The 15,564-nt window shown below is 59.1% G+C and overlaps 1 protein-coding gene across 1 annotated transcript in view; it reads right to left on the bottom strand.

Annotated features, from left to right (window-relative positions):
* CCDC92 (coiled-coil domain containing 92) overlaps positions 1-15,242 on the bottom strand; it is a 39,896-nt gene extending 24,654 nt beyond the window's left edge. The window contains exon 1 of the mRNA XM_062182413.1: positions 15,168-15,242. The gene's annotated coding sequence lies outside the window, so the exon portion shown is untranslated. The remainder of the gene's footprint in view (positions 1-15,167) is intronic.
* Positions 15,243-15,564: the final 322 nt, after the last annotated feature.

Raw genomic sequence — 15,564 nt, 5'->3', positions numbered from 1 at the left:
CATGAGAGGGGACCGCTGGATGCTCGGTCAGGGCACCACAGCCTATCCAGTAGAGGGACCGCTGGACGCTCAGTCAGGCACCACAGCCTATCCAGTAGAGGGGGCCGCTGGGCGCTCGGTCAGGGCACCACAGCCTATCCAGTGGAGGGACTGCTGGACGCTCAGTCAGGCACCACAGCCTATCCAGTAGAGGGGACCGCTGGGCGCTCAGTCAGGCAGCACAGCCTATCCAGTAGAGGGACCGCTGGGCGCTCAGTCAGGCACCACAGCCTATCCAGTAGAGGGGACCGCTGGACGCTCAGTCAGGGCACCACAGCCTATCCAGTAGAGGGACCGCTGGACGCTCGGTCAGGGCACCACAGCCTATCCAGTAGAGGGACCGCTGGACGCTCAGTCAGGGCACCACAGCCTATCCAGTAGAGGGGACCGCTGGGCGCTCAGGCACCACAGCCTATCCAGTAGAGGGGGCCGCTGGGCGCTCGGTCAGGGCACCACAGTCTATCCAGTAGAGGGACCGCTGGACGCTCGGTCAGGGCACCACAGCCTATCCAGTAGAGGGGACCGCTGGGCGCTCGGTCAGGGCACCACAGCCTATCCAGTAGAGGGACTGCTGGGCGCTCAGTCAGGGCACCACAGCCTATCCAGTAGAGGGGACCGCTGGACGCTCAGGCACCACAGCCTATCCAGTAGAGGGACCGCTGGACGCTCAGTCAGGCACCACAGCCTATCCAGTAGAGGGGGCCGCTGGGCGCTCGGTCAGGGCACCACAGTCTATCCAGTAGAGGGACCGCTGGACGCTCGGTCAGGGCACCACAGCCTATCCAGTAGAGGGACCGCTGGACGCTCAGTCAGGCACCACAGCCTATCCAGTAGAGGGGACCGCTGGGCGCTCAGGCACCACAGCCTCTCCAGTGGAGGGACCGCTGGGCGCTCGGTCAGGGCACCACAGCCTATCCAGTAGAGGGACCGCTGGACGCTCGGTCAGGGCACCACAGCCTATCCAGTAGAGGGACCGCTGGACGCTCGGTCAGGGCACCACAGCCTATCCAGTAGAGGGACCGCTGGACGCTCGGTCAGGGCACCACAGCCTATCCAGTAGAGGGGGCCGCTGGACGCTCAGTCAGGGCACCACAGCCTATCCAGTAGAGGGGACCGCTGGACGCTCGGTCAGGGCACCACAGCCTATCCAGTAGAGGGGGCCGCTGGACGCTCGGTCAGGGCACCACAGCCTATCCAGTAGAGGGACCGCTGGACGCTCGGTCAGGGCACCACAGCCTATCCAGTAGAGGGGGCCGCTGAACTGGGGAGGGGACATCCTCCTCACGAGGCGCCTCACTAGGTCTGAATGTGCTCTAGTTCCTTCGAGAACTCCTGCTCCCATTCTTGGACTTTACCCACGTCTTTGCTTTGAATTCTTACATCATACAGAGGCCAGGAGACTGGAATAAGAACAGCGTGGGACCCCACCTCCCCTCAGCAGCATCTACTGGGTGCAGCATAGGCCGCCTGTGAAATGTGTCTGTTTTGAGCCCACTGTATCAATTCTAAGTGCAGATACCCAGGCCGATGTCAACTGTGGGGCATGGCCACGCCACCAGTAAGCTTAGGATCCCCGTCACCGACCGGGGGCAGACACTTGGGAATTCAGGCTGTGCTAGTGCTGTGCTCTGGCGATGCCCTGCCTGGGCTGTGACAAAGTGAGAAAAGCAAGGACCATGCAGTGAGTGTTCCATTAGGCTAACTTTATCTGACACAAAGACAATCTTACTTTCATTTCAGAACGCTTCCATTTAAAAATGCACTGTTCCATGGATCCCAGCACCTTGGAGCCACGGAAACCACCAGGAGGTTATGGTCATGGCTGTTGGTATCAGTTCTGCCTTTAAACTAACCCTTCAGAGTCTATGAGGCCTACTACCACAGGTCAGTCCCCCTTTTAAATACACACCTGCACGCTAAAGATCAAGCCAGCATGTTTCCAACGTGCCACTGTGTAGCCAGGTCTGTACTACAACTTGGGGACACCACCACCATGAAACCCTCCTGAGGGAGGCAGGCCTGGAGAGGGGTCCATCCACGCAGCCACAGCCACTGCAAAGGCCTGGAGAACAGGGCCACGCCTCGGTCTCTGCAGCACTCCTGTCCCTCAGCCCTGACAGCACACGAGGACTGCAGAGGCGGGGACAGAGCTGTGTCCAAGGACGGCGGGCTAGGACAGCAGGGGGCACTTCCGGTGAGGTACATGGGACGTTGGAGAGGGTCAGCTCTGACATGCAAAATCTCCACTTAAGGCTTGGAGGATACAGAATGCAGTGGGAGAGCCTTTATCTCGGGGGAGAGGTGCAGACATGGAGCCGTTTCTCACTGAGGGCCAGTGCAAGGCACGGTGTCACGTGTTGACACCCCAAGGAGCACCCTCTTCCTTAGTACACAGCACCCATGCCCACAAGGAGCACCCTCTTCCTTAGTACACAGCACCCATGCCCACAAGGAGCACCCTCTTCCTTAGTACACAGCACCATGCCCACAAGGAGCACCCTCTTCCCTAGGCACATAGCACCCATGCCCACAAGAGCACCCTCTTCCTTAGCACACAGCACCCATGCCCACAAGGAGCACCCTCTTCCCTAGGCACACAACACCCATGCCCACAAGGAGCACCCTCTTCCTTAGGCACACAGCACCCATGCCCACAAGGAGCACCCTCTTCCTTAGTACACAGCACCCATGCCCACAAGGAGCACCCTCTTCCTTAGGCACACAGCACCCATGCCCACAAGGAGCACCCTCTTCCTTAGTACACAGCACCCATGCCCACAAGGAGCACCCTCTTCCCTAGGCACACAACACCCATGCCCACAAGGAGCACCCTCTTCCTTAGGCACACAGCACCCATGCCCACAAGGAGCACCCTCTTCCCTAGGCACACAGCACCCATGCCCACAAGGAGCACCCTCTTCCTTAGGCACACGGCACCCATGCCCACAAGGAGCACCCTCTTCCTTAGTACACAGCACCCATGCCCACAAGGAGCACCCTCTTCCTTAGTACACAGCACCCATGCCCACAAGGAGCACCCTCTTCCTTAGGCACACAGCACCCATGCCCACAAGGAGCACCCTCTTCCTTAGGCACACGGCACCCATGCCCACAAGGAGTACCCTCTTCCTTAGTACACAGCACCCATGCCCACAAGGAGCACCCTCTTCCCTAGGCACACAACACCCATGCCCACAAGGAGCACCCTCTTCCTTAGGCACACAGCACCCATGCCCACAAGGAGCACCCTCTTCCCTAGGCACACAGCACCCATGCCCACAAGGAGCACCCTCTTCCTTAGGCACACGGCACCCATGCCCACAAGGAGCACCCTCTTCCTTAGTACACAGCACCCATGCCCACAAGGAGCACCCTCTTCCTTAGTACACAGCACCCATGCCCACAAGGAGCACCCTCTTCCTTAGTACACAGCACCCATGCCCACAAGGAGCACCCTCTTCCTTAGTACACAGCACCCATGCCCACAAGGAGCACCCTCTTCCTTAGTACACAGCACCCATGCCCACAAGGAGCACCCTCTTCCTTAGGCACACGGCACCCATGCCCACAAGGAGTACCCTCTTCCCTAGGCACACAGCACCCATGCCCACAAGGAGCACCCTCTTCCTTAGGCACACAGCACCCATGCCCACAAGGAGCACCCTCTTCCTTAGTACACAGCACCCATGCCCACAAGGAGCACCCTCTTCCCTAGGCACACAGCACCCATGCCCACAAGGAGCACCCTCTTCCTTAGTACACAGCACCCATGCCCACAAGGAGCACCCTCTTCCTTAGGCACACAGCACCCATGCCCACAAGGAGCACCCTCTTCCTTAGTACACAGCACCCATGCCCACAAGGAGCACCCTCTTCCTTAGGCACACAGCACCCATGCCCACAAGGAGCACCCTCTTCCTTAGGCACACAGCACCCATGCCCACAAGGAGCACCCTCTTCCTTAGGCACACAGCACCCATGCCCACAAGGAGCACCCTCTTCCCTAGGCACACAGCACCCATGCCCACAAGGAGCACCCTCTTCCTTAGGCACACAGCACCCATGCCCACAAGGAGCACCCTCTTCCTTAGTACACAGCACCCATGCCCACAAGGAGCACCCTCTTCCTTAGTACACAGCACCCATGCCCACAAGGAGCACCCTCTTCCCTAGGCACACAACACCCATGCCCACAAGGAGCACCCTCTTCCCTAGGCACATAGCACCCATGCCCACAAGAGCACCCTCTTCCTTAGTACACAGCACCCATGCCCACAAGGAGCACCCTCTTCCCTAGGCACACAGCACCCATGCCCACAAGGAGCACCCTCTTCCTTAGTACACAGCACCCATGCCCACAAGGAGCACCCTCTTCCTTAGTACACAGCACCATGCCCACAAGGAGCACCCTCTTCCTTAGGCACACAGCACCCATGCCCACAAGGAGCACCCTCTTCCTTAGGCACACGGCACCCATGCCCACAAGGAGCACCCTCTTCCTTAGTACACAGCACCCATGCCCACAAGGAGCACCCTCTTCCTTAGGCACACAGCACCCATGCCCACAAGGAGCACCCTCTTCCCTAGGCACACAACACCCATGCCCACAAGGAGCACCCTCTTCCCTAGGCACACAGCACCCATGCCCACAAGGAGCACCCTCTTCCTTAGTACACAGCACCCATGCCCACAAGGAGCACCCTCTTCCTTAGTACACAGCACCCATGCCCACAAGGAGCACCCTCTTCCTTAGTACACAGCACCCATGCCCACAAGGAGCACCCTCTTCCTTAGGCACACAGCACCCATGCCCACAAGGAGCACCCTCTTCCCTAGGCACATAGCACCCATGCCCACAAGAGCACCCTCTTCCTTAGTACACAGCACCCATGCCCACAAGGAGCACACTCTTCCCTAGGCACACAGCACCATGCCCATAAGGAGCACCCTCTTCCTTAGTACACAGCACCATGCCCACAAGGAGCACCCTCTTCCTTAGTACACAGCACCCATGCCCACAAGGAGCACCCTCTTCCTTAGGCACACAGCACCCATGCCCACAAGGAGCACCCTCTTCCCTAGGCACACAACACCCATGCCCACAAGGAGCACCCTCTTCCCTAGGCACATAGCACCCATGCCCACAAGAGCACCCTCTTCCTTAGTACACAGCACCCATGCCCACAAGGAGCACCCTCTTCCTTAGTACACAGCACCCATGCCCACAAGGAGCACCCTCTTCCTTAGGCACACAGCACCCATGCCCACAAGGAGCACCCTCTTCCTTAGGCACACAGCACCCATGCCCACAAGGAGCACCCTCTTCCCTAGGCACATAGCACCCATGCCCACAAGGAGCACCCTCTTCCTTAGTACACAGCACCCATGCCCACAAGGAGCACCCTCTTCCCTAGGCACACAGCACCATGCCCATAAGGAGCACCCTCTTCCTTAGGCACATAGCACCCATGCCCACAAGGAGCACCCTCTTCCTTAGGCACACAGCACCCATGCCCACAAGGAGCACCCTCTTCCCTAGGCACACAACACCCATGCCCACAAGGAGCACCCTCTTCCCTAGGCACATAGCACCCATGCCCACAAGAGCACCCTCTTCCTTAGTACACAGCACCCATGCCCACAAGGAGCACCCTCTTCCTTAGTACACAGCACCCATGCCCACAAGGAGCACCCTCTTCCTTAGGCACACAGCACCCATGCCCACAAGGAGCACCCTCTTCCTTAGGCACACAGCACCCATGCCCACAAGGAGCACCCTCTTCCCTAGGCACATAGCACCCATGCCCACAAGAGCACCCTCTTCCTTAGTACACAGCACCCATGCCCACAAGGAGCACCCTCTTCCCTAGGCACACAGCACCATGCCCACAAGGAGCACCCTCTTCCTTAGTACACAGCACCCATGCCCACAAGGAGCACCCTCTTCCTTAGGCACACAGCACCCATGCCCACAAGGAGCACCCTCTTCCCTAGGCACACAGCACCCATGCCCACAAGGAGCACCCTCTTCCCTAGGCACACAGCACCCATGCCCACAAGGAGCACCCTCTTCCTTAGTACACAGCACCCATGCCCACAAGGAGCACCCTCTTCCCTAGGCACACAGCACCCATGCCCACAAGGAGCACCCTCTTCCTTAGTACACAGCACCCATGCCCACAAGGAGCACCCTCTTCCTTAGTACACAGCACCCATGCCCACAAGGAGCACCCTCTTCCTTAGTACACAGCACCCATGCCCACAAGGAGCACCCTCTTCCTTAGTACACAGCACCCATGCCCACAAAGAGCACCCTCTTCCCTAGGCATACAACACCATGCCCACAAGAGCACCCTCTTCCCTAGGCACATATTAGCACCCATGCTCAGAAGGACAGATGGCTGCCTTATCCAAAACCACCCTGGCGCCAGTGTCTGAGCTGGTCACCGGACCGTCTGTTTGCAGGGCGAGGTCGTCACAGAGCCCCACTCCCTGAACTCCAGGTTGAAGGTTCTTTCCCTGTTTCAAGCCGGAGGGGCCTCAGGTTTGCTCTCTTGTTCGGTGCTTGTGAAAAATAACCTGCGTGGGGGCTCAAGAATGGGCTCACTGTGCTCCGTGCGGAACTGCAGGCGAAAAAGTGCGGCCGTCTGCTTGCAGTCGAGCGTCAGACACTGGGCCCCGGGAGCTGCTGAGTCCCTGGCCCACGACCTTTCACCCCCAGAAGCTCGCTGTGTGTTTGCCTGGGTAACCCATGGACAGAGACGCTCTTCAGGTGCGGCCTGGTATCTCCACATGGAAGACGGACACAAACGCAGATCTGACAAGTGCCCCCTTCCAATGGAGCTCGGTCCTCGCCTGCTCCATAAACAGGCCCAGCACCGTGCCTGCACCACGTGCAGCGTGCAGGGAGAGACTCCTTGTGGGAACCGGTGAGGCACTGGCTGGCTTCCGGTATTCAGGGCTGGCCCAGCCGGCGGGAGCACCCAGTGGAGAGTGGGTCGGGATGCTGGCCCGATGACCAGGACACCCCCCCACCCCCTGGCAGAGAATCATCTGGTTCCAAATGGCGATGGAGGTAGGAAACCCAGGGCCAGAGGCCACCTAATCTGAGATAGGTCTCCCCCTCCTCCCTTTTGACTGCAGCTTGACTCTGCTTGGGCTTCCTGGTCAGCTGTGGGGTGACCAGCCCCGACCTCACACAGCTTCCTTCCTGTGACAGACAGCTCCTGACCCTGGGAAGAGGCCACTGGCAGGGGGAGGACCACCTGGATGCCTTTCTTCTCCCGGCAAGGCAGGGGTGCAGACGGGCGCGGCTGCCCCTGCTCCCCACACCGGATCAAGCCCAGGCACTTCCTCATTTCTTTTGCTTGGGAGAAAAGCGCTGCAAAGAACAGCAGGTTGCGTGAGCACGCAGAACGGACTTCCGCCTTCTGACGGCAGGGTTCACGCAGGCTTTCCCGCACAGCACTGCGGTGAGCCGACACCGGGAGGGTGGGCGCACAGCACTGCGGTGAGCCGACACCGGGAGGGTGGGCGCACAGCACTGCGGTAAGCCGACACCACGCTGGGGAGCGAGGCCGCGGTGCAGTCATAAAGGCTGCCTGTCCGGAAACTTCCACAGGAGCACTCCCATGCAGAACAGGCAGCGAGGCTCTAGGGATGCTGCTGCGTAAGCTCCTAACATTTCTCCAATGGAAAGGAATTTCTGTTTTTAAGGAAATCACTAAATATATAAACCTTATGAAGATTTTTAAGGACTCTCCAGGGATTTATGAAATCATGCCAAAACACCTAATATTTTACACTTTAAGAAAAGCGTTCCAGGCGGTGAGAAGTGAAAAGTACAGGCTGCACGGCCACCAGGAAACTCTGTGACAAAAAGCCGTGATCTACATTTTATAATTCGCACAAATATACTGGAGAAGCACAGAAATCAGCGCTGAGCTGGTAAATCGTACAGTGGCCTCTGCGTGGCCAAGGTCTTCATCGGATTGAGAACGAGTCCTCAGGCTACGAGCCCCAGGCTAAGAGTGCAGTGCCGGGACCCAGGCACCGACTGAACAGCCACGCGCCTTTCCTTTAAGAGCTTCTGACTAAGGACAAGAGTGAGGGTCTCCGACACAAGGCAGAAGAATACAAAGGATCGAGTTGCCAAGTTCACCCTTCACACACTGCTCTGTGAACCTGTGTGTGAGAGGAGGCTGGGCCGCCCCCTCTGGGGCTGAGCGAAGCTACACTGTCTGGGCCATGAAAGGAGCTTTCTGTGGGCATCTTTGAGCCAGGCACCATAGGGAAACCAGGAATACAGCACTGGCGCTGGCACTGCAGGCCGGGGCTGGGGGGCCATACACTGCGCCCGTTCATCATACAACAGGGAGAAGTGCTCGCCCCAAGGCTACAGGCCGTGCAGCGTCCTGGCTCCTTACACCTGCCTCACAGACCAGACCACAGACCCCCGCGCCCTCACCCAGAGCGGGGATCTCCACGCACGGGCCCCAGCTGCTCCTCAGAAATCTCAGAGCTGTCCCACATGACGGCACGCTGTGCCACATGATGGCACGCTGTCCCACGTGACGGCACGCTGTCCCATAAGCTGCAAAGTGCCTTCAGATGCATGCTGCTGACAACTGCTGCATCCACACGGTGTTTTTCCTTAGTGCAAATCATGTACGTTTCCTAATTAGCCGATAATCTCTATCTACTTAAAGACCTGTGAAGAAATGAAAATTCACACAGGAAAAAAAATACCTTGCCGCCCAGCAATCCCCACAGATGACCAGCTACACGGCAAAACCAGCCAATGTACTATGGATACCTGCCATGTCTGATGACAGTTTACAGCTACACTTTAAAATCCCTACATAAAAAAGTGTAAAACAGCCACTTAAAGACACCTCAACACCAGGGGCGGGGAGGGAAGTGTCTGAAGCGCGTGGAGGACGCTGGTAGCCCCGGAGAGCTGCTCTTTGGGGCGCTCTGTTCTCAGCCTCACGTCCCAGGGACGACCGTGAAGATGCCCAGGGCTCCCTGCTCAGGGAGCCTCCCCGGGTGAGTGGCACGGCCAAGGCTCTCGCTGGTCATGCTTCCAGACCCTGTCCGTCCCCACGGCAACTCCCTTCCATGCTGTCCTTGCCCCAGATCAGGTCCCACAAGAGAACAGGTCCTCTCAAGACGGAGTCAGGGCCGGCGCTGTGATGTAGCAGGTAAAGCTGCTGCCTGTAGTACCGGCATCCCATACGGGCGCCGGTTCAAGTCCTGGCTGCTCCACTTCTGATCCAGCTCTCTGCTATGGCCTAGGAAAGCAGTGGAAGGTGGCCTGAGTGCTTGGGCTCCTGTACTTGTGTGGGAGACCTGGAAGAAGCTCCTGGCTCCTGGCTTCAGATCGGCCCAGCTCTAGCCATTGAGGCCATTTGGAGAGTGAACCAGCAGATGGAAGACCTCTCTCTCTCTTTCTCTGCATCTGCTTTTCCAATAAGTAAATCTTTAAAAAGACTTGTGAAGGGAGGATGTGCAGGCATGGCATGTCAGTGTGCCTGTAGCAGGAGCCCACTTGGCGCGTGGGCCAAGTCCAGCTGCAAGGCCCGACACCACAGTAAGGTCTCCACTGTCGCACCCGGGACCAGAGGGAGTGACTTCTCATCCCAGAATTGAGAAAATAACCTGGCCAGGACCCTGCAGAAACCAAAGTGGCCCCAAGTCCACCTACAGAACACACACACGTAAACAAAGCCCGGGACGTCCCCCCGAGACCGCACAGGCCTCTGGGACGTCTCACGTGGGCAAACATTAAGGTGTGTGCAGCTGGCTCTGTGGCTGGGAAACACCGATGACTGAAGAGCATGCGTCTCACGCCCGTGTGCGAGAGGCCTGTGTGACCGAGTCCACACCATGCACGTGCCGAGACTGGCAGCCCCTGCCGGACACACTGCTCACTGGCCTCCCGCTAAGGCACCTGAGCTCCAGACTCGCAGGTCCCTGCACAGGAAGGCCCTGGCAGCATCCTGGGACTGCTCGGAGAGGCACTCTGCCGGCCACAGCCTGCTGCCGACTCCCGCCCCGGAACCTCGCACGAGATGGGCGCGCCTCCGGGCACACAGCGCTCAGCCTGCCTGCAAGGCGCTCTCCCGTGCCTGCTGATTCGTCTTCTCCTTAAAAAACCTTGGCCTCCAAAAAGTCTGGGTTTGCTCATCCCTGCAGGGGATCCACAGCCTTCCAGAACTGAAAGACCCCGTGAAAATCACGTGGTAGCTACCACACGGGGCAGAGGCTAGGGAGGGTACAGACCCCTTTTCTCTTCCCAAAGAGCCCGCCCGCCCGCCTGCAGTCGGCAGTCAGCCCCTCAATGGCCGGAGCTGCTGCTCTACTCCACGGGAACTTTCTGGGTGTTCACGGGGACTCAACCAAAGATCAGAACGACTCACTGCGCGAGACAGACGGGCCTCTGGGGGAGCACAGGCTATGCAAATCCACGGTCACAGTCCTGTTGATGGGAACGCAGACTGGAAAATACAAATCGTGTCTTCATGTTTCTCACCAATGCACAGAACTTAACGCTGTGTAAAAAGCGGCTCGCGGCAGGGGAACCAGCACCAGATGGGGTGAGGAGGAGCCTCCCTCCACGTTCAGGGCCTGGCAGGAGTCTCACCTCCTACACCTACTCACCAGCGAACTAGCTTAGAAGCCACGAGAAAGCAATGGTGATCCTGGGATGGTTATGATTTGACAGCTGGAACGTTATCTGGGGGACGAGTGTTTTTACACAAGCCCTGTGGGACATCCAAGATGGGATTTCAGAGTATAATGCCGTGCAGTGCTGGGGCACAGGGCCACCGACATCCCACACCAGTGTACACAAGAGTCCCAGCTGCTCCGCTTCCAGTCCAGCTCCCTGCTAAGCCGCCTGGGAAGGCAGAGGAAGATGGCCCAAGGGCTTGGGTCCTTGTCACAAAGTGGGAGACATGGATGGAGTTCCTGGCTCCTGGCTTAGGCCTGGTACAGTCCTGGCTGTTGCAGCCATTCGGGGAGTGAACCAGAGGATGGAAGATTTATGTCTGTCTCCCTCTAACTCTGCCTCAAATCAACCAATCAATCAATCTTAAGAGAGCCAGCCTTGGCCGGCACCGCGGCTCAATAGGCTAGTCCTCCACCTTGCGGCGCGGCACACCAGGTTCTAGTCCCTGCTATGGCCCGGGAGTCCAGTGGAGGATGGCCCAAGTGCTTGGGCCCTGCACCTGCATGGGAGACCAGGAGAAGCACCTGGCTCCTGGCTTTGGATCAGCGTGGTACTCTGGCCACAGCAGCCATTGGAGGGTGAACCAACGGTAGAGGAAGACCTTTCTCCCTGTCTCTCTCTCACTGTCCACTCTGCCTGTCAAAAAAGAGTCAGCCTTGTACTGATATTCTACTGATATTGGGTAGGTAGCAGTAATGCCAAGGCAAAGCCACATAAGAAAATGGGCTTAGAGGGAAGCCCCAGACACACTCCCCGCACGGTAAGAAGAGCCTAGGACGCACTGGGAATAGACTGGGAAGGAACACAAAGTGCAAAGGAGAACGGGCCTCGCACAGACCTAAGCTCAGCAGCCCTGTGTTGTCAGAGAACATCTGTAGGGCAGGGCGTGGTGCACTCCGCGTTCCATTTCTCCAAAGTTTCTTCCGCCCTCCCCGCCTCATTGCCAGCATTAAGCTCCTCAACCCAGCTCAGTCTCGAGAATTCAGCGAGGATAAAGAACTTCAGAAACAACCAGAAAAGCTTGACCCTCTTCCCTGACAGTGACACAGGCAGACACTTCTGGCTCCATAAAGTTACTCTGGTAAGCGGTAGCCTGGGAGTAAACATGTCCATCTCCATCTCAGAGAGCTCCTGACGGTTGAGTCTGCATAAGAATGCACACGGTTTTCGGAAGAGCTAAGACATCTTCAGGGGTTGGGCTAGAAGCTCTCCGACGTAACCTCTAACCTCTCACTTCTTCGGAGGCTGTTACCTGCCTGGCTCCCTTATTGGTACATCTTTTGTCCTGGTAAATCTACATAAAGTAGCACCCGTGGTGTTGTTCCTGATTAAATACCTCCAAGGTTTTCTCATTTTATCAGTTGGGTGCTCTTCGCCTTCCTGTCACGCACACGGGTACATACACGATGTGTTCCTGTGCGAACTCTGACTCCCTGTCACTTCGCTTCTCGCACCCGAATTCGGATGCAGAGTGACTGGCACAGAGGCACCTGCTACGGAAGAGACGACTGATGTTTAAGGTTTGTTTTTTCTTTTAAATTAAGTACATGCATAAATGATCTCAGAACTGTGTTTTTCTCTAGCTTCTTCCTGAATCAGGTCAGACCCTGGGTTAACGACTGGCCTTGTTAGCAGCTCGCCCCACTGGTCTCGGGCACTACGGGGCTGGGAGCTGTAGCCACGCAGTGGTGTCCCCCCTCGGCCCGCGGCCGCCTTACTCCTGGAGCTGAGGTCGGGCGGCAGATAGGGCCCTCCTTCACCTCAGCTCACCCGTTCCCCAGAACGCTACTCAAGCTTTATCTTGGCTGCCAGCAGGCATCTAAACTCCCCCAGACGTACTGGGGAACAATTCAGTGCAGCTCACTGTGGGTGGATGTGACTGGACGTCTTGCTGTGAAACCTGAGTCATGTTTGAGTAACGAAATAAAGAAAAACGAAAACGCAGAGCAAGCACAGAATCACCTCTTAATTAGTATCTTTGAAAAGCATTTTCATCTAAGAAAAAAAGACGTAGCTTCACAACTCCCTGACTCAAAAGGAGAGCTGACATCATCCCATTTTTAAATAAGCTTTTAAAAAACAAACTCCTCTGCTTGGTTTCCTAGAAAAGATAATTTTCCATCTGATTAAAAGTCTATTGTAGATGCCGGCGCCGCTGTAGCTCACTAGGCTAATCCTCTGCCTCCGGCGCCAGCACACCGGGTTCTAGTCCCGGTCGGGGCGCCAGATTCTCTCTCTCACTGTCCACTCTGCCTGTCAAAAACAAAAACAAAAAAAAGTTTATTGTAGAAAATAAAAGTCAAAGGGAGAAAAACAGATCACAACTAGAAAGTCTTTGGTAGGCCAGAAGAGCTTTGAGACCTGCACTGCGCCACACTGATTAGACTCGGCTCTGAGGGCACGCCGGCCTTACAAGTCCTCCAGGGGTTGAGGCTTCGGGTGCATGGGCGGAGAAGCCAGTGTAAGAACCACAGAGCCAGAGGGGAAATGCACAGCTCCCCAAATCCAGCTGGAACCCCAAGGTACCCCGCCCCTGTGACTCCGGTAGCGGCTCTGCCAGGTGGGGCACCCAAGGGGGGAGCAGGCACCCGAGCGGGGAGCAGGCCCCCTTCCCACCGCTGGAAGCTCTCCCAGGCAAGGCGTGTGCCTATCTCCCCGTGGGACACCTGCCTCCTGCTAGGGACGGCGTGAAGCAAAGTCACCCGGAGCCCTAGCACCAGGACCCACAGCTAGGCCGCGCTCACTCCCCGCAGGTGGACGCTCGAGGCTGGGGACCCGGGGCACAGGTGCGGAAGCTGGCGCCGGCCCAGCTGGTTCGCAGCCTGGGGCCGCCTCAAACCCGACTGCAGCGCTGCCGCGGAGGCACGGGCGGCGCCAGCCTCTGCCTCCAGGGACGCCGCGGGGCGACGTGAGGAAGCCTGGCTACCAGACGTGCCCGTTCTGTACCAGCTGTACAGGGCAGACCTGGTTCCACAAAGTCTTTTCTCACCAGACTTACGAGAACGTTCGATAACTGGATTTGAAAAGCATCAGTGCTGGGGCACACGCACCCCAGGGAGGCAAGGATCTTAAAATCAGGACAGAAAAGAGCTAAGAACCCAACACGAACGATCTGAGTAAAAGCATCCATTCGCTTCTGAAAAAGAGTTAACAATAAAAAAATCTAATTTCAAAAAAAAAAAACCTGTTTAAACGTAACAGTAAAAATGAAATAACTGTCCTAAAAAAAAAAAAAAGCCTAAACTTCGCGAGTGATTAAGAAGCGATGTGGAGGAACAATTACCCTAAGGTATCAGCGGTGTTTAACGACAGGGGGTCTTCAAAGAGCCATCGTGAAAAAATAAATCATGGATTTCCAATCTTGCAACGAGACAAAGTGACCTTTGAATTCCAGGTGCACAGGCTTTCCTGCAGCCCCTCCCCTGCGCACAGGTGTACAGATAAAGACCCAGCCTAAGCTTTCCTCCAAACACATCTGGAGCACTTAGCCAAAGAGAAACATGCGTACATTTCATATCAGAAGTAAAACCCGCTGTAGATGTTGGCAGCTTTTCCTCCTACAGTTCAACGGCGAGAAAACGCAGAATTCTTGACCGCCCCCCCACCCCCCCGGACCAGCTGAGCGGCAAACCCCGCTCCCTGAGCCCGTTTCCAACCGCACGTTTCAAAGCGGCCGTGCTAGCCCTCGCACTCGCAGGTTCCCGGGAATGCGCGACGCGCTCCAGCCTTGGTTTTGGGGTGAAACCTTCATCGTCGCAACCGCAAGCCCAGCGCGCGGTGCTGCCCCCCCCCCCCCCGCCGCCCCGCTCCGCTGCGGTAGCCGACACCGCATGGCACCGGCGAGCGCCACAGCTGCCAACTCCACGGTACCGGGCAGCAGGCAGGGCGAGCCCGCAGGCCGGGGCCGGCGGGGGTGGCCGGGGTGGCCGGGGGCGACGGGGGCGGCCGGGGGTGGGGGGGGCGGCCGGGGCCGGCGGGGGTGGCCGGTGTGGCTGGGGGCGGCCGGGGGCGGCGGGGGCAGCCGGTGGCCGGGGGTGACCGGGGACGGCCGGGGTGGCCGGGGGCGGCCGGTGGCCGGGGTGGCCGGGGGCGACGGGGGCGGCCGGGGCCGGCGGGGGTGGCCGGGGTGACCGGGGGCGGCCGGGGCTGGCCGGGGCGGCCAGGGTGGCCGGGGGCGGCCAGGGGCTCCGCCGCCCGCCTCCCCCCCCCCCCCCCCGGGCGCCGCCGCCGCACCTGCAATGCGGATCCCGCCCGGGCCGGCCTCGCCTCCCCCGCCGGGGGCCGGGCGCCGCGGCCGCCCCGCCGGGCGTCTCCGCCAGGAGACCCCCACGCCCCGGGCCCGCACCGCGCTGCTGCCCCACGGGGCCGGCCTGGCTCTCCGCGGGCCCCGCCTCACCTGCGGGCGCGGCCGCGGCGGTCCGTCAGGCGGCTCCGGCTCGGCTCGTGGCTCCCGGCGGGCGGCGGCGGCCCGCAGCCCCTGGGCGGGGCAGCCTCGGCTCCGGCCCTGCCCGGCCGGGCCGCCCGGGGAGGTCCGTCCGCGCCGCCCGCTCAGCGCATCTCGCCGGCCGCCGGCGAGCGCCGCCGCGGTGCACCCTGGGAGCCGGCGGCGGCGAGCCCGGGGCGCGCTGAGGCGTGCGGCGGCGGCGGCTCGGCGTCCGCCGGGAGGGGCGGGGAGGCCGGCTGGTACTCACTGGGCGGGGAGGGGGCGCCGCCCGGCTCCCCGGGGCTGCGGCCGGGCCGGGGGACGGGGCCGAGGGGGAGGGCGGGTCGGGCCGGTGGGACGCAGGCGCACA

The sequence above is a fragment of the Lepus europaeus genome, chromosome 23, assembly GCF_033115175.1.
Source record: "Lepus europaeus isolate LE1 chromosome 23, mLepTim1.pri, whole genome shotgun sequence".
NCBI classification, from domain to species: domain Eukaryota; kingdom Metazoa; phylum Chordata; class Mammalia; order Lagomorpha; family Leporidae; genus Lepus; species Lepus europaeus.
Note: the sequence above shows the minus strand (reverse complement) of the source record. Positions and strands in the feature narration are given on the sequence as shown.